At 34.9% G+C, this 19,302-nt stretch overlaps 1 non-coding gene across 1 annotated transcript; it reads right to left on the bottom strand.

Annotated features, from left to right (window-relative positions):
- Nucleotides 1-3,711: 3,711 nt before the first annotated feature.
- On the bottom strand, nt 3,712-3,818 carry LOC118480678. Its single transcript, XR_004863656.1, has one exon. It is a non-coding gene; the product is annotated as a small nucleolar RNA R71 (small nucleolar RNA).
- Nucleotides 3,819-19,302: the final 15,484 nt, after the last annotated feature.

Below are 19,302 nucleotides of genomic sequence, written 5' to 3'. Positions count from 1 at the left end.
TCACTTGTATGGAATTCAGAAACTTATTTCTCTTGTAAACTAGATCATGTATGTTCATTAAGGCACAGATCACTGTTCATTTAGTGTACGGAATGTACGGAAAAGTGACGGTTGTCACAATGAACTACTCTGACTGACTTTTCGGGTCATAGAACGGTCCAACACACGAACATGCTAATCACATGCCAAAAAACATATACATGCAAGTCACATGTCATTTCCCGAATCTTTTTTAAATGTCTGTAACGTTTTATGCATTATCTTTTTTTAAAATAGTTATACCGTATTAATGACCGTTTTTATCTTTAACATAAGCACTAAATGTCCGTAACGTATTATGCATTATCTGTTTTTAAAATAGTTATACCATATTAACAACTGTTTTTATCTTTAACATAAGCGCAATATTACTATATAAAAATATATAATAAAAAGATGTGATACCATAATAAGGAGCGTTTTTTATTTTTACTAGACTATGAATTTGAGAAATTTTATTGTGTTTTTGAAATTGAGTATTTTTATGTGAGTATTTTGTGCTGTTTTTGAAACTGGGTAAAAACACAACAAAAAAAGGTCATAAAAATATCAAGTCAAAACACCATAAAATTGGAAGATCTCAGGAAACTCGGTGTCCATCATTACGAAAAATCATAAACAATTCCACAATTTCAAAAAAACACCATATAATTGAATAGTTTTAAAAAATATTATAGAATCGCTACGTACAGGGAAAATTACACCAAAGAATTGCAAAGTTTCAAAAAAAGTTGTAAAAACCCACTTTCATGAACAACCGATTTATGCTATTTTTTTTTCAAAAGTACAGTAATAGTATACTCGTTTGAAAGATAAAAAAATAGCGATTTTATTGTGTAATTTTTTTTTAAAATAATCACGTATAAAAAGGTTATGGACATTTAAAAATATTGGTAGAAATGGCGTGTAATTAACATGCATAACCTTTTTGCTTGGATCTTCCCATTTTTCCTGTCCTGTTAGTTTTGAAGTTCTATATATTTATAAAAATACCACCGCATCAATCCTAGCCACAAATCATAAATTGTGGCTGGCTGAAATTCCATCCTACACTTTCTAAGGTTTTAAGCCTTTGTAAAATAACCTTACAGTATGTGTGTATATATGATATCCATAAAATGCAACATATAAATCATATCAAATAAGGTATAAAAAAAACCTTTTTAGTATTAATGTTGGGAAAAATCTGTTTCTTTGTTTACTTTTGATTTTCAGGAATAAAAGAGCTTAAACGAACAAAAGGGACAAATTAACAGCGAAAACCAACATAAATACGAAGGAAAGGAAGTTGATACGCTATACCGATCCTCCAAGCTTCACCCCAAAGACAAAAACAACAAACCAGAACCCAAGCACGGGGTCGTGCCAACCGAGCATGGGGTTGTTCCCCACTCAAGATTCCAAGAAGATAAAGACCAACAGAAAACGACAAGGGACACGGGGCCGCGTCTCCTATGCACGGGCTGTCGTTAACTCTCAGATTTGCAAATCTGGGTTCGTACAGCAAGTACAGGAGACACGAGGCCGTGCCATTGACACACGGGGTCATGTGTGCAAATAGGCTGACAACAACATTAAATGAAGACAGAGAAAGAGAATGACAAGGGGCCGTGTGAAGCTACTGTTTTCAACTATAAAAGGAGGTGCTTGGCTCACTTGCAATTCATCCCTTGGCAAACCACTTCCATCACACCTGCCACCACCCCAGCACCACTACCACCATCATCTACCACTTTCATCCATCATCCATCCTTAGAGTGTGTGTAGTAGTCTCGGGATCCAAGATCGATAGTAAGAGTTCTTGTCAAACAAAGGCCATGATTGGCTAATCTCTTACATCGCTTGGTGAAGACAAAATAATTTATGTATTACTTTTGATTTCCTAGCTTTGGTAACTTTTTATTTGGGTTTGTATTAATGCCTTTAATAACTAGTTTTTTATCTTGAAGGTGAATTTTATTCAATCATTTTTTCATGTTTCATTGATTCACTCATTCGTGTCTTTACGGTCTATATAAAGCACGTTAACTACCTGGAAGAGGATTAGAAGGGTGGTTGGGTAAAGTTCTTGCCTCGTTCAGTGTTATAGATCCTGAGAGGACCTGATTCAAGCTTATTAGGACTTCCCTTGAGGCATATAGCATCAAATCATGGGAAGTACGAATGGCTTGTAATCCCTTATAAATAAACTACTATTAAAACTTTAAACTAGCCTTGCGGGACTGTATCCCTGCTGACTCAGACCAATATGGCCGAGGGTAGCGTTGCCTCCAAAAGAGGGACATGCCACCTTTTGCTTTAATAACTTACTTAATTATCTTTCAATAATCCAACCTTGCGGGACTGTATCCCTACTGACCTGAGGGTAGCGTTGCCTCCAAAAGAGGGATATGCCACTATAACTATGATAATCTCTTAAAAACCCAAAGCGCGGAAATCATCAAAGGATACATAAATGACGAGTCAGATCCAAGTGATTCTATCTTGTCTATATGTTTTATTTATTTATTTAGTTTCTTTATTTTTATTTATTCATCAAAAACAAAAAAATTGCTCTCAATAGTTGGTTAGATTAGACTTCGATGATATTTTGGTATTAAAAGCTCTTATGTCCTTGGACGACCTCGGTATCTTACCGTCACTATACTATGCCAACGATGGGTGCACTTACCCTTGCGTGTTGTAGAGAGTGATAGTTATATATCGTGTTTATAAATTTAAAACTTGATAAAAGAGTAAAAGGTACTTAAAAATACAATAAAAATCCGTACACGCTCCGATACGTCAAGTTTTTAGTGCTGTTGCCGGGGACACAAGGATTTTAAGAAAGTGGCCTAATCATTTTTACATTTTTCTAATTTTTCTTTTTAAGTTTTTCTTTTTTTTCCTTCTATTTTTATTACTTTCTGCAGGAATAACACAGTGCCGTGTTTGATCAAAATGAGGCCGTGCCAGACCTACAGTATCTTGGAAGAGTTGTTTTCTTGTTACTGGAATAGAGACACAGGGCCGTGTTACATGAGCATGGTGCCGTGTCAACCTTCCAGTATCTTGGAACCTGAAAACATAAACATTTTCTGGATAGCATAGGGCCGTGCCTACATAAGCACGGGGCCATACTACTCTTCTGATTAGACCTTTTTTTTCGTAGAAAGTCACGCAACTTTGTATAATTCATAGGAAATACAACCTGGTGCATGACCTCCATCTCTGAGAAAGACATAAAAGTGCCACTCGACGAACCAGAGCACTTTTAAAGAAAGAGACTTCGAGCTAAAAACCGACAAAAAGCCTCAACCCAAAACCTTCCCATGGCGGATCAACGCACTCTCATGGATTACCTACGGCCTACGGTCGGTAATCTTGGAGCCACTATAAACCCTCCTAACGTCGATGCCAATAAGCTTGAGCTTCAATCACACCTAATCCAAATGTTCCAAAATTCCGCCACATTTCCTGGCCTACCCGATGAAGATCCCCATTTACATATTACCAACTTTTTGAAAATATGTGACACCTTTCGGATCAACGGAGCCTCAAACGATGCCATCCAGCTCCGTATGTTCCCTTTTTTCCCTTAAAGAACAAGTAAAAGCTTGGCTAAACACCTTCCCAAGTGGGTCCGTACACACTTGGGATCTATACAAATATTTCCCTCCCGCTAAAACCGCCAAACTCATGACCGTGATTAACTCCTACTCTCAAGACGATGGGGAATCCTTGTACGAGACATGAGAAAAGTTCAAGGAGCTATTAAGGAAATGCCTACATCATGGTCTTGAACGTTGGCAACAAGTGTCCATTTTCTACAATGGACTCTTACCACACAGAAGGCAAATCCTTGATTCCGGCTCCGGGTGACTCCTTAGGAATCGGCGCCCCGGGTAAATTTATAATCAAATAGAAAAAATTGTTCAAAATAGTTTTCAATGGCACTACTAGGGGTTCAAAATCCATAGCTCCAGGCGCCCATAAAGTGGATGAAACCACTTCTTTGCAAGCCCAAATCGAAGCCTTAACTTCAAAAAAAAAAAAAAGAAACTTGAATTAAATAAAACGGCTTCGATTATAGCTTGTGAAGGATGCGGCGGCCCCCATGAAAACTGGAGTTGTATGAAAGATATAGATAATCAAACAAAAGTGGTAAATTACCTTAATAAGCGCCCAGACCACTGAGAGTTCCAAGTAACTCTTTCACTCCCGAGTGGCGAAATCATCCCAACTTTAAAACTAGAGTTGTATGAAAGATATAGATAATCAAACGAAAGAGGTAAATTACCTTAATAAGCGCCCAGACCACCGAGAGTTCCAAGTAACTCTTTCATTCCCGAGTGGCGAAATCATCCCAACTTTAGTTGTAGGGAATCAGGGGGTAATAACCAACAAAATCAAAATCAACGATCTAACTTTCAACAACAACCCTGAAATGAGCAACAAGGCTTTCAACCACAACAAGGAGGAAGAGAAAGACTTGAGTATCTAATCACTTGTCTTTTCTCCGAATCTGAAAAATGGTACGCGGAGAGGCTCCTATAAACCAATGCCGAACTTAGGAACCAACGGGCTAGCATGCAAACTATTGAAAAACATGTAAGCCAACTCGACCAAAATTTCTTCGAAAGACCACAAGGAGCCTTGCCAAGTAATACTGAACCAAACCCAAAAGCCTAAGTAAACGTCATATACCTAAGAAACCGGAAGGTAGGACCCGATGATGAACCAACACCACCCCAAAACACTACATAAACCACAAACACACCCATCGCCAAATGCCAAGAAAACACTTAACCCAAAACAACGAAAAAACCAAACCACCACCGGTCTCTTACCCCGGTCGTCTACTACGGCAAAAGACCGACGAGAAATTCACCAAGTTCGTGAGCTTACTTAAACAACTTCACATCAATCTCCCTTTTGTAGAAGTCCTCACACAAATGCCAAAATACTCCAAGTTCATAAGAGACTTTCTCACCCATAAAAGGAAGATTGAATCTATCCAAAAGTCAACTTGAGTGAAGAATGCTCGGCGACACTCCTAAACAAACTCCCACAAAAGAAGATTGATCCCGTAAGCTTCACCATTCCTTGCACCATTGGAGGATCACAGGTAAGCAATGCACTTACCGACATAGGGGCTAGCATTAACTTAATGCCCGCCTCTATGTTCAACCGACTCGGACTAGGAAAACCGCATCCTACAAAGATAAGCATTCAACTTGCGGATAGGTCGGTAAAATACCCTCAATGTGTCATAGAAAATCTCTTGGTCAAGGTCGGGGAATTTGTTTCTCGGCAGACTTCGCCGAAATCCCACTCATACTAGGAAGGCCATTCCTTGCCACCACACGGGCCATGGTGGATATGAGTGACAGAAAGTTAACATTGAGGGTAGGTGACAAGGAGATGAAATTTGAAGTAGGACAACATACGGAGGGGGACCCGGTCAAATACCTCAAAGCAATGGACTCAAACCTCGACTACACCCTTAGCCGGTGCATCTCGGGATGCGAGTCATTTCGCTCGGGTAATATTTGACTGACTTTGGGTCTAGCCAAGGACCCTTATAAATGTGGCTCACCATGGAGACATTTCATGGACTATCCAACAATAACGTAGTTTAGTTCTTAGTGTAACTTTAAGTTAATGCTTTTATTTTAAGTTTTTCCCTTTGTAGGAGTAGAATACACTCAGAAGGATGTTGAGAAGGCCAAAGGGCGTTGAACCAACACCCCATGCATGAAAACAGCCGACTCCCGATTGAAACTCTTCAAATCAGTAAGTGCAGCATGGGGCCGTGTCAGGTAAGCACGCCCCGGTGCCCCAAGTCTATTGTAACATTTTTTATTCTAGAACCTTGACACCCCGTGTTTGTCTTCTGGAAAAATTCGTTACTGATACTTTTGACACGGGACTGTGGCTCCCACACACGGGATCGTGTCAAGTGAAAAACTTATTGTTTTTAACACACGTTTTACACATTAACCAATTTAACCAATTTTGCATACATTGAAGACAATGTGCAATTTAAGTGTGGGGGAAGAACTTGAATAACTTGAATATTGTTTGTCCTAAAAACAATCCTTACACAAAACTCTATTTGGAACTGCTAAAACACCTCAAATCTTTTTCAAAAAAAAAAATTAGTTTGTTTTTGTCCTGTTTATAGTTTAATTAAGAAATCAAGTTCTAAAAAATTTCCAGTTTTAACAAATTTACATCTGATAGCACCATGATAAAAAGGAACCATATAAGAAAAAAATCATACAAAGGCATGACAAATTTTTAAAATTTGATTGTATATATACTTTCACATTTTTACCCTTTTCCTACAAAATTGTGTGTTTTGAGCCTTTAAAGAGCATCCATTATCATATCTATATTAAATGCTCATCCTTCATTTCTTGAGTGAATAGCCCATACGATTCCTACGAATCTAGAACTTGACAAAACAATACATTCTCGGACCTTACCGACTAATCCAAGTAAGTATATGATTGAGGCATTAGGATTTTCATTTCAACCTTATTTTCTATTTTTATCTCCCCACAAAAAAAATCGCCTAGTCAACCTCTTTGAGCCTAAACCCTTTCATTTAAAAAACCCAAGACATACCATCACCCAAAAACCATCTTTTTATCTTTACACTTTTATTTTAGTAAAAGTCGGTTCTTTTGAAAATCGCAAAAGCATGTGACTTTATTCAAAAAATATATAAAAAAATAAATAAATCATCTCTCTAGTTGCTTAAAATAAGCGGGTCTATTGCTTATAAGCTCTTAGTTAGTTCATAAAGTCACAAAATAAATTTTCAAAAGAAAAACCGACTTTTTTACGCCTTTAGCCACTTTTAAATAAAACTACCATACCCTTAACCAAAAACCCACCCTTTAAAAGTCATCTTGATATTTACATGGACTAAGTCAAAAAGGAGGAGGTTTGATTTCTTGTCAAGCATATGGTAGGAGTAAGTCTCGTACCAGGACCGAGCGTTTAACTTATACATTTTCGGCCGAGTGTTGAGTGACCACTTGTGAGGTATGTGAATGTATATATAACTTAATGAAATTTTAAAATATATGTTATGCTTATAAGTATTTGTTTTTCTTAAAAAGTTCTAAATAAATTATGTCGAATAGGATTGTAAATAAAATAAAAACGAGAATAAATAAAGAACTTAGATTCCTGATACTCTATACACAATACCTGAAACTTCTCTTCTACCAATGCCATTTGGGAGTGTAAGCAACATTATAAGAGGTTTGCTTGAGGACAAGCAAAGATTCAAGTGTAGGGTTTTTGATATGTACACAATGCAACATATAAATCATATCAAATAAAGTATAAAAACAACCCTTTTCAGTACTAATGTTAGAAAAAGTGTGTTTCTTTGTTTACTTTTGATTTTCAGGAATAAAAGAGCTTAAACGAACAAAAGGAACAAATTAACAGTGAAAACCAACATAAATACGAAGGAAAGGAAGTTGATACGCTATACCGACCCTCCAAGCTTCACTCAAAGACAAAAACAACAAACCAGAACCCAAGCACGGGGCCGTGCCAGCCAGGCATGGGGCCGTGGCCCACTCAAGATTCCCAGAAGATAAAGACAAACTGAAAACGACAAGAGACACGGGACCGTGTTTCCTAGGCATGGGTTGTGGTCAACTCTCAGATTTACAAATCTGAGTTCGTACAACAAGTACAGGGGACACGGGGTCGTGTGTGCAGATGAGATGACAACAACATTAAATGAAGACAGAGAAGGAGAAGGACACGGGGTCGTGCCCACCAGGCAACGCATTCCTTGGCAAACCACGTCTCTCACACCAGCCACCACTCCACCACAACTACCACCATCATCCACCACTTTCATCCGTCATCCATCCTTAGAGTGTGTGTAGTAGTCTCGGGATCCAAGATCAATAATAAGAGTTGTTGTCAAACAAAGGCCATGCTTGGCTAATCTCTTACATCACTTGGTGAAGACAAAATCATTTATGTATTACTTTTGATTTCCTAGCTTTGGTAACTTTTTATTTGGGTTTGTATTAATGACTTTAATAACTAGTTTCTTATATTGAAGGTGAATTTTATTCAATCATTTCTTTATGTTTTGTTGATTCACTCATTCGTGTCTTTACAGTCTATATAAAGCACGTTAACTGCCTTGAATGGGGTTAGAATGGTGGTTGGGTAAAGTTCTTGCCTCGTTCAGTGTATAGATCCTACGAAGAACTGATTCAAGCTTATTAGGACTTCCCTTGAGGCAGATAGCATCAAATCCTGGGAAGTAAGAACAGCTTGTAATCCTTATAAATAAACTACTATTAAAACTTTAAACTGGCCTTGCGGGACTATATCCCTGCTGACTCAGACCAATATGGCCGAGGGTAGCGTTGCCTCCAAAAGAGGGAGATGCCACTTTTTGCATTAATAACTTACTTAATTATCTTTCAATAATCCGGCCTTGCTGGACTGTATCCCTACTGACTCAGACCAATATGGCTAAGGGTAGCATTGCCTCCAAAAGAGGGACATGCAACTATAACTACGATAATCTCTTAAAAAAATGCAAAGCGCGGAAATCATCAAAGGATACATAAATGACTAGTCGGATCCAAGTGATTATATCTTGTCTATATGTTTTTATCTATTTATTTAGTTTCTTTATTTTTATTTATTCATCAAAAACAAAAATTTTTCTCTCAATATTTGGTTAGATTAGACGTCGACGGTATTCCGGTATTAGAAGTTCTTGTGTTCTTGGACGACTTCGGTATCTTACCATCACTATACTACGCCAATGATAAGTGCACTTGCCCTAGCGTATTGTAGAGAATGATAGTTATATATCGTGTTTATAAATTTAAATCTTGATAAAAGAGTAAAAGTTACTTAAAAATACAAAAAAAAAAAATCCGTACACGCTCCGACTCGTCAATATATATAAGTAATGGTTCCTCTACAAATGACATTTTTCCTACAAAGTGTAAGAAGTCTATGTAGGCATTGTGTTTTAAATTTTCGAGACGATGTTTAGATTCTTCTGGCATGGTATAAAATATAAAAACACCAAATGTAATAATTTAAAACACAATGAAATGCATTCTAGGCATGAAATCTAAAACACCATACGAATAAAGTTAATCAATGTGTTTTAAATTTAATGCATATAACACATATGATCGTGTTTTAAATTATTACATTTGATGTTTTTCTGTATTATACAATTTCAAAATATCTAAAACACCATGCCTAAACTTTAAAACACAATGCTTACAAAGAATTTTCACACTTTGTAGGAAAGAAGTCATTTGTAAACTAACCTTACCATATAGGGTGAGGATCATGAGAAAACTACTTAATATTAGAAAATTAAAAAAGGGTAAATTATACTTTTCGCCATTTATGTTTGTAGCGGGTTGCAATGGATGACCTTTAACTTCAATAATTATAGTCACAATCCTTTATTTAGAAAACTCATTACATCTTTCATCCTTTAAGACTAACCAGGTTAAAAGTTTAAGTTAAATCCATTCACTTAAGGGTATCATGCTCATTCATGCTTTTATTTAAAATTTTCTTAATAAATAAAACAAAAAATTACATATATAACATATCTCCTCCAATTCCTAACCCTAATCACTCATCCATCTCTCTGCTTCTTTCTCCCTCTCGTCCTTCGTCGATATCGGTTGATCCTTTTCGAGTACTTATACAGAACATAGCAATCACATTTGCTATCAAAACAAAACCGAGAACCGGTACGAGAACTGGAATTACCAATTTATTTTCTCTTGATATTTTCGGTGTGCTTTTGATGTTACATGGAGATAATCCTTTTTCGGATCCACACATATGTGGATTTCCAGTAAAGGATGCTAGTGGTGCTTATTTGAATATACGGACGTCCGAAATTGACCTGAGAAATTGTTGTGTGAGAGGTTGAGGTTCTAGAGTGTGTTAAGCTTTGACAGATCTTGAGGAATTCTTCCGGAGAATGAATTGCTGCTTAGATCTAAGAGACGGTTTAATCCGAATAAGTTTCCGATTTGAGATGGTAGTTCTCTAGACAATTCATTGTTACTCAAGTTTAAGCTTATTAACCTTGCATAGTTTCCTACTGTGGTTGGTATGCTTCCATTCAGATTGTTTGCCACTGATAGACTGTCCAAGCAATGCAGCTTATTTGGATGGGTATATGGCTGGGGGGGATGGGTTGCCTCAAAAGGTACCAAGGGCCATATGCATTTTCGAGTGATATACCAGAGATATAGCCATGGATGATGTCACACCACCCATCTCCGATGCATCAAAGGTCTGCTGGAAAGCAAAGTTGGTGTTTTGGGTAAGATTTGTTGTGGAGAGAGGGAGAAAGAAGTAGAGAGATGGTTGAGTGATTAGGGTTAGAAATTGGGGAAGATATGTTATATATGTAATTTTTTGTTTTATTTTTAAGAAAAAATTAAATAAAAGAATGAAATGACCATGATACCCTTAAGTGAATTGATTTAACTTAAATATTTAACCTAGTTAGTCTTAAAGGACGAAAGGTGTAATGAGTTTTCTAAATAAAGGATTGCGACTGTAATTATTGAAGTTAAAGGTCATCCATTGTAACCCGCTACAAACATAAAGGACGAAAAATGTAATTTACCGATTAAAAAACTACAAAAAAAGCTTAAAAAACAAACCATTTTTTAATTTTTTTAAAAACATTTTTGGCTGTAAGTCTAGCATTTTTAAGATAATTTTTATTGAAAAAAATAAATAAATTAGTATTACAAATGTGCAACATGTATTATGTTGCACATGCCATTTAGCCTTAGGGTTTAGGTTTTCGGTTTAGTTTAGCTTTTAGGGTTATGACTTTTGGGGCGTTAGGTTTAGGGCTTAGTTTTTAGGTTTGAGGTTGGGGGGTTAGGTTTTTGGGGGGTGTAAGTTTAAATGTTTTTTTTTTGTTTTTTTTTTTTGTTGGGGAGAGGGGGGTGGAGGGTTAGGGGGTTTACGTTTTTTTGTAGTGTAACAAATGTGTAATACTACTTTTTTTTTGTATTTTAAAAATGTAGATTGACAACAAAAACAAAATTTTGACGTCTTTTTTGTGTGTTTTTAAGATTTGTTTTGGAAGTTTTTTAGTTTTCTCATTTAAATGAGTTTTCTCATGATCCACCCTATATATATATATATATATATATATATATATATATATATATATATATATATATATATATAGAGTAGGGTTCGCACGGAAAGTGTGTTTTTCCTAGAAAATCTAGGAAGCGATCTGGTCCATCCGATTGGTGTGTTTAAGGGTTGAGATTAAATCAATGGCAATCTTGTAATATTTGAGTTTAATTAATTGATTGTTTTAAATGAGTAGGGGCAATTTTGTCAATGGCCGTGTTTTAAATCAATTAGATAACCGCCCAGTTCCTAATTTCAAGCGATTTTCACTCTCTTTCTCTCCAAACCCATCTTGGAAACCCCAATCCCTACCAAAAATAACTACAATCATGGAAGAAGATAACTTTAGAAACAATGGAGAGCACCGGATCAAATTAAAACACTTCTCCATCTCCACCATCTCCGAGTTCATCATCACCATTCAAATATTGTTCTTATCATCTCCGTTTTCTTGACGATGTGTTTTAACAGCAAGCAAATTAATACAGTTGTGTTTTAGCAGCAAGCAGATTCATACAGTTGTGGTTTAGTATCCAGATTCATACAGATGTGTTTTAACAGCATTCAGATTCATACAGTTGTGTTTTAGCATTCAGATTCATACAGATGTGTTTTAACAGCAAACAGATTCATACAGTTGTGTTTTAACTGCAAGCAGATTCATACAGATGTGTTTTAACAACAAGCAGATTCATATAGTTGTGTTTTAGCATTCAGATTCGTACAGTTTTGTTTTAGCATCCAGATTCATACAGATGTGTTTTAACAGCAAGCAGATTCATACAGTTGTGTTTTAGCATTCAGATTCATACAGTTGTGTTTTAACAGCAAACAGATTCATACAGTTGTGTTTTAACAGCAAGCAGATTCATACAGTTGTGTTTTAGCATTCAGATTCATACAGTTGTGTTTTAACATCAATCAGATTCATACCCTGTGTTTTACCATCTTTATATTGTGGGATCTATAAAAAAAATTGACTTTAGCCCTGTAAACTGTTAAAATACAGCACCAAGAACATGCTGATAAATTCAAGTAATCTTCTGAACAATGGAATATGCGATGTAATGTGACATAGACAATAACATAAAACACATTCAGATTGTTAAAATGCAAAAGAACTGTTAAAACACACCCTGATTATATATTGACTTCAGAGTGTTAAAACACACTAACTTCAACCTCTCTGACTGGTAACACACATCACTAAGAACATGCTGATAGTTTTCAGATAAACACATTGACTTCCAGATTTGAATTCGAAAATAATAAAAATTTCGAAAATCATGGAATTTTAGTTAATGAAGATACATTCCAAAAATAAAATTAAAATGTGAAATTACATGATAGCCCTTCTATTTAAAATCCCTCAATGACACATGTCCAATTCTTATTCCTTCCTAGACTTTCTAGGAAAAATAGACTTTCCACCCAACTCCTACTATATATATATATATATACACACACACACACACACCCAGAAAGTTTAAAATACAAAAAGCTCTTAACGTGCGACGGTACTGACCACCAAATAACATGCGTAATTAGGGTTAACCCAACCCAAGCGTAATTATGTATTATAATGTGCGTCTTTTAAAAATGAACATGCATAATGTGGTCGCATAACGTAGCACATTAATGGGCTATTGTACATTAACCTTCATATGTGTGTGGGGGGGGGGGATGGATCATGAGAAAACTGAAAAACTCCTAAAAATTTTAAAAAACACATCAATTTTTTATTTTTTTATGTTGTAAATCTACATTTTTAAAATAAAAAAATATTTGAAAAAATAGTATTACACATGTGCAACACTACGAAAAATCTAAACCCCTCATCCCCTCTCTAAAAAAAGCTTAAGAAACAAACCAATTTTTTTTAACATTTTTTTGGTTGTAAGTCTTGCATTTTTATGATATTTTTTTTTAATTTATAAATTAGAATTACACATGTGAAACATATGTTATGTTGCACATGAAATTTAACCTTACGGTTTATGTTTTTAGTTTAGTTTAGCTTTTAGGTTAGGTTTTTTTTCTTTTAGGAGGGGGGGGGGTTACCGTTTTTTTTTTGGCGCGAGGGGGGGGGGGGAGGTAAGTGTAGGGTTTAGCTTTAGGGTTTAAAGTTTCTGGTTAGGGTTCGACGAGCCGGTTCTAATGCCGCCTGAATAAGCTTAATCGGAGTTTTTTTGACCTGGTTTGCTACACTTCTTAGGTTAAGAATATATATGTTTCACAAGATACATATATGTATAGTTTAAGAATTGTCAATTAAAAATTTTAATTGACAATCACATCTATCTATACTTACTAATAATATGTTTTTTCTCTAATTTAGTTAATATCCTTTAGATTTAACTATTATTTTTTAATAGAGTAAAACGAAGCATTTAACACTAAGATAAATATGGATATGGTTTATGAATTCTTTTTATCAAAAACAAATCGTAGGAGCAGAAGTGGAAATAACCACAACAAATATGGATGGCAATGGATTAGGTTTGGGTCGGGTATTGGTACTCTTATACCCATACTCGGTTGTAAAATCGTGTCTTATATCCGACCCAATACCCGTCGGGTATTTGTCGGGTAATTACCTGTCGGGTATCGAATATACTCATTAGTTTGTTAAAGATATATGTTGTAATTTCCAAATGAGTAAACTGCCATTTTGGTCCCTGTGATTTGGTCACTTTTGCCACTTTAGTCCAAAACTCAAACTTTTTGCATCTGGGTCCCTATGGTTTCAGTTTTATTGCCATTTTGGTCCAAAAATGAAATCAGGTCATATTTTTTTTTATAAGATCCTGCTATTCTGTCATTTTCCGCAGATGCAAAATGATCATTTCTTTTTTACAAATAAATACCATATTTTATAAGAGAAATATGACCTGATTTTCCCCTGAGGAAAATGATAAAATTGCAGGATTTTATAAGACAAATATGACCTGGTTTCATTTTTGGACCAAAATGGCAATAAAACTGAAACCACAGGGACCCAGATGCAAAAAGTTTGAGTTTTGGACTAAAGTGGCAAAAGTGACCAAACCACATGGACCAAAATAACAGTTTACTCTTTCCAAATACATGTCTTTACTATTATAATTATTATATGATTTTATTTATACAACAACTATTATAAACAAAAAATGTACATTACATACATATAAGTTTTATCATCAATTAATAACAACTTTATTATACTTATACACTTATATGTATATATTTCACAACATACATAATATAAATACTATTATAAAATACATATACTAAAATAAAATTTATTTTTTCACATTATGAACATACTAAAATAAATAACTAATAGACAAAGGTTAATGAAAAATAACAATATAAATTTAAAAAATTCGGGTATATGATCAGGTGTATAGTTCGGATAAACGGGTATGTGGTTTCGGGTAAACGGGTCGGGTATCACCTAATCCCATACCCGACCTATACCCGCAAAAATTTTTAAAACTAATTCCATACTCGGCCCAATACCCGTCTGGTATTGAGTATACCCGTCCTATTTGTATTGGGTTTTAAGTATTCATGTCGAGCTCGGGTATTTTTGCTATCCCTAACAACAAATCGTTATCAATGCCTATGTTGCTGAAGATAAGGAATAAAAGAATGTTTAAACTTTGATAAAGGGTATGGATAAATTTGTAATTTTATATTCAAAAAACTAAAACCTTTTTAAAAAGACAAGTTTTTGTGGCTTTTGGAAAATATCTTTTTACCTTCTTCAAAACGCCAAAAAAAAAAGACTTTTATCATTGTCAAATACTTTTTGAATCTATTGGCTTTTTAAAAAGTTCAATAAGTTATTTCAAAACTCAATCTCGAACGCCGTTTAACTATATTTATTTTTATCAACCCGTGTAATACATGCGGTTCTAACCTAGTATATGTATATATTAAAAAAACTCTAAAAAATGTGTGGTTAGAAAATATATTTTTTGGTTAGGTGAAAATGTGTCATCCAGAATGCTTCTCAAGTTTCTCAATTATCGAGTGTTTCTCTTAGGATCTCTCTCTCTCTCGCTATATATATATATATATATATATATATATATATATATATATATATATATATATATATATATATATATATATATATATATATAGGGTTAGGATCGTGTGAGAAGCACTAGGCTAATTGAGAAACTTGAGAAGCATTCTGGACCACACATTTTCTTTAAGTTTTTCGTAATATACACATATGTATAATTTAAAATTGACTATATACACATGTGTATAATTCAAGATTTGACATTATACATATATGTATATAGTTGATTTTAAACTATACATATGTGTATATTACGAAAAGCTTAGTAAAATGTGTGGTCTAGAATGCTTCTTAAGTTTCTCAAATAGGGTAGACTTCTCATAGGATCCTTACCATATATATATATATATATATATAGTGACGGGATCAGGAGAAAATGCTCAAAAGTGTGAGAACGGTGAGAACGCATCCTGGCCCAACACGTGTCACGCGACATGGAGAAAGGCAGAGGGGTTTTTTTGTCCTTTTATCTTCTGCTTTTTCAGTTTCGGTTTTCACAATATTGTTTTATTTTTGGGGTTTAAGATTTTTGGCGTTAACAAAATTCAATAATTAATGGCGTTTAATGGTTTCACCGTATTAACATTTTGGCGTTTATGGCGTTTATTTAAATCGTATGCCATTGGAACCCAGGGGGTCAGGAAATCTATCTGAATGACGTTTTTCAAGGCGTTTTAAACAAGATGGACCATTGTTCTATTATTTTTGATATACATTTTGGCTTTTGTGGTATCTTGGCGTTTTACAATTGTAAGATTATATTACAACCACAGGGAAAAAAATAGAAGCGAAGAAAATAAATTAAAAATCCTAATCGGATCTCTCTTCACAATCTTCACTGTCATCAGTCTCTCTCTTCTTTAATAGTACAAGAACTGTCACTAAATATATGGCGTTTTATGTAAAACTTAACAAACCCATTGGTTTGATTATTTTGTGTTGGGATTGAACCCTAACAGAGGAACAGATAATGTAAAGCCAAAACCGGATCCCATCAGTGGACACTTAATAAGCAGCAGTTTACTCTAAACTCTCCCCTTGACAGTGGTCATCTAACAGCTGATGGATGTTAAGTGCTGCTCTACTACAACAACTGATAAACCAAACTCTGATAATTATCTAACAACTGCTGAAGACAAACTCTGTTGCTCTATCTACTGCTGTGTCCTAAGTACTGCTGAAGACTCAAGCACTGCCCTCTCAAAGACTAATCACCTTTGAAGAAAGCACTGAAGACTCAACATCTGTGCTAAGGCTACATCAGTGGAACGTGAAGCAGTAGTTTTCTTATGTTTTGTACTTTAGTGATTATCAGATGTTACATAACAGTAGTTTGTATAGAACAATATTTATAGTTTGTTAGGTCGTTAGATGTCACTATCATGGTGACGTCAGCTGAAGCATATCAGTAGTTTGGTTTGCCTATAAGTATGACAGTACTCTGTACTGTTACACTTGATCGTTTTGAGTGAGTTTTTCTCCTCAATCCATCCTTTAATCTTGTGCAACCAACTCTGGTGTATCAGGCTGAGGGGGAGTTTAGATTGTAAGCCTGCACTGTAATCTTTTGCTTTTATGTAAATCTTTTGAATCAATGAAAAGCAATTGTTTATCAATCTACACTTTCCTTTGTTTGTGTTTACAAAGTTTGCTACTCATTTCCGCTGCACTTATTCGTTTTATGCAAACAAACACAATCACAGACAGCCTTAGATCCTAACAATTGGTATCAGAGCTTGGACAGTTAAATTCGATCTTACAATCAATTTGACATAACAGTTCAGCTCAAAATTCATTGATACCAAGGTTGGTTGTATTCAGTTGAAAAACAGAGTAATGAGTGAATCATGGTTAAATGAATATTCAAATACTCTGAAAATCAACCAAGATGTCATATGACACACAAATCTCACACAACAAGCGTTATCATGCACATGTCACTCATAGTTTTCAGATCTGTAAAATATCTGATAAATTATGGGATCGTTCGATGTTTTCAAAATTGATTTCAATTGTTGTTTTGATATTTGTGATGTTTCAAGTAAACAACTAAAGTATGTACCTCAGTTCAGCAAAACTTGTGTTCATCTAAAACACTAGAATACTGCTGACAAAGAAAAGAGGGAATAAAACTTTAGTCAAAATCTCTCAAGTGCTCAAAGGCAGGTTGAGTAACTTCAAAAGGACCAAATCAACTTTGTCAAAAACACATTGAGAAAATAAGATGTCAAGACAGTCCTAATCATAAGTAACGTGCGATCTGTAAAAAAAAAAAAAAAAAAAAAAAAAACATGCTCATACATGGTCAGATCTCTCAAAACATTGCTTCAAAATGATTTTGGACAAAGTATGTTCAACATATAATCTCCTAGTGAGTATTTCTGAACATATGAATAAACAGGGTATAAAGGGAAAAGGAAAATGAACAAATCTTAAAGTGTGGCTATCTCAAACTTTTGAAATCAAAAGCAAAAGAGTATAAGCATAAAACACTCTTGAGGTTCAAATGAGATCATCAGTGGTCATTGTGCAACTGTGTGCATTCATCAATACAGGAATTGTTCTGGTAACAATAGCATCTTCAGTGATGGTGCTTAAAAGGAATTTACAATCAATTGACAAGAAATTGACCCAAACAATGGTCAAAATAACTTGAGAATGATATGATCATGAATTTACTGGAAAATTGTCGGATCCTTTTGATTATTTTCAAAACTTCCTTTGATTTTTGTTAAGGTGTTTTCCTCTAAAATAAAAACCAGATATATTTCGTTCCTTTATGAAATATATTTTGTTCTTTTAGTCATTTTTAATAGTAAAAGCTCATCTCTGGTCAGGACGTAATTTCCTTATTTTTGTGTGAAATTACTATCCTTAAATCTGGTCAAAAGGAAATGACATACATACCAAGGTCAGGTTGAGCTCAAGTTAGGTTTTCACTGATCATAAATTGATTGTAAACTGACTTAGACTACTGAGATACTCATGCTCTAGTTCAGGTAATTAGACACAAAATGAGCAGCTCATGTAGAAATGTCTTCATCATCTAGGATGCTAAACCATTGTCTAAATAATAGACACTTGGCAAAACCTAGAACAAAAATTCCTGTAAACAACTGCTGACAATTTAATCTTGATAATTTACATCTAAAATGTATTTTGTTAAGAATAGCATTTCAAATGCTCAAATAGATGTTAGATAAGATACTGTGCTTTCACGAAGCAAAATCAAGTTCTACATCTGAACAAGCAGATGCTAACATTTTTGTCAAGAGTTGAAACACTGCTGCACTATCAGTTGTTGAGACAAAAATCTTCATTATTCTACCACTGTTGTATCTAAAATGCTGTTGTGCTTTAACATCTGCTCTCTAAAGTCTGTCCACTGCTAAAGTGTCAACCTCTGCTCTTCAAAAACACTGATGTTTAAAATCATTGTTTCATCCACTGATACATCCACTGTTTCATTTTATTACCGTTGTAACTACTGATACTTGATCCATCAGTAGTTGTTAAAACAACTGTCTTCCATCATTTACCATCTCATCAGATGTTTGACACGTGGTCAGTTTTTAGCCGTCAGATCATTATAACCGCTCACACACATCAGCATTCACCTTTTTCCTTAATAAAACTCTGCCCTAACACCAAAACAGGGTTTTACTGTCGAATTGAATTCCAAAAGTTCTTTTCTCATAACAGTTTCCCTCTCATAACTCCAAAAATCTTTTTCGATCTTCTTCATCAAAAATGACGAAACCAAAATCGAAAACAAAATCAAAACCATCATCTTCCTCCAAAACAGCAGAAGCCACTCAAATGGTCGCTGAAACACCGGAGATCCGCTACAAAGCTCCACACAATTATGTAGGTATACTCACAAAACCTACCGATAACCACACCTTCGACTCCATCCTTGACATCCTTTCTGCATCAAAGTACAAAACTTTGATAACAGCAGACGCTCCTATTTACCTTGACACCCAGAGAGAGTTCTGGAA

The sequence above is a fragment of the Helianthus annuus genome, chromosome 7 (genome assembly GCF_002127325.2).
Source record: "Helianthus annuus cultivar XRQ/B chromosome 7, HanXRQr2.0-SUNRISE, whole genome shotgun sequence".
Taxonomy (NCBI): domain Eukaryota; kingdom Viridiplantae; phylum Streptophyta; class Magnoliopsida; order Asterales; family Asteraceae; genus Helianthus; species Helianthus annuus.
Note: the sequence above shows the minus strand (reverse complement) of the source record. Positions and strands in the feature narration are given on the sequence as shown.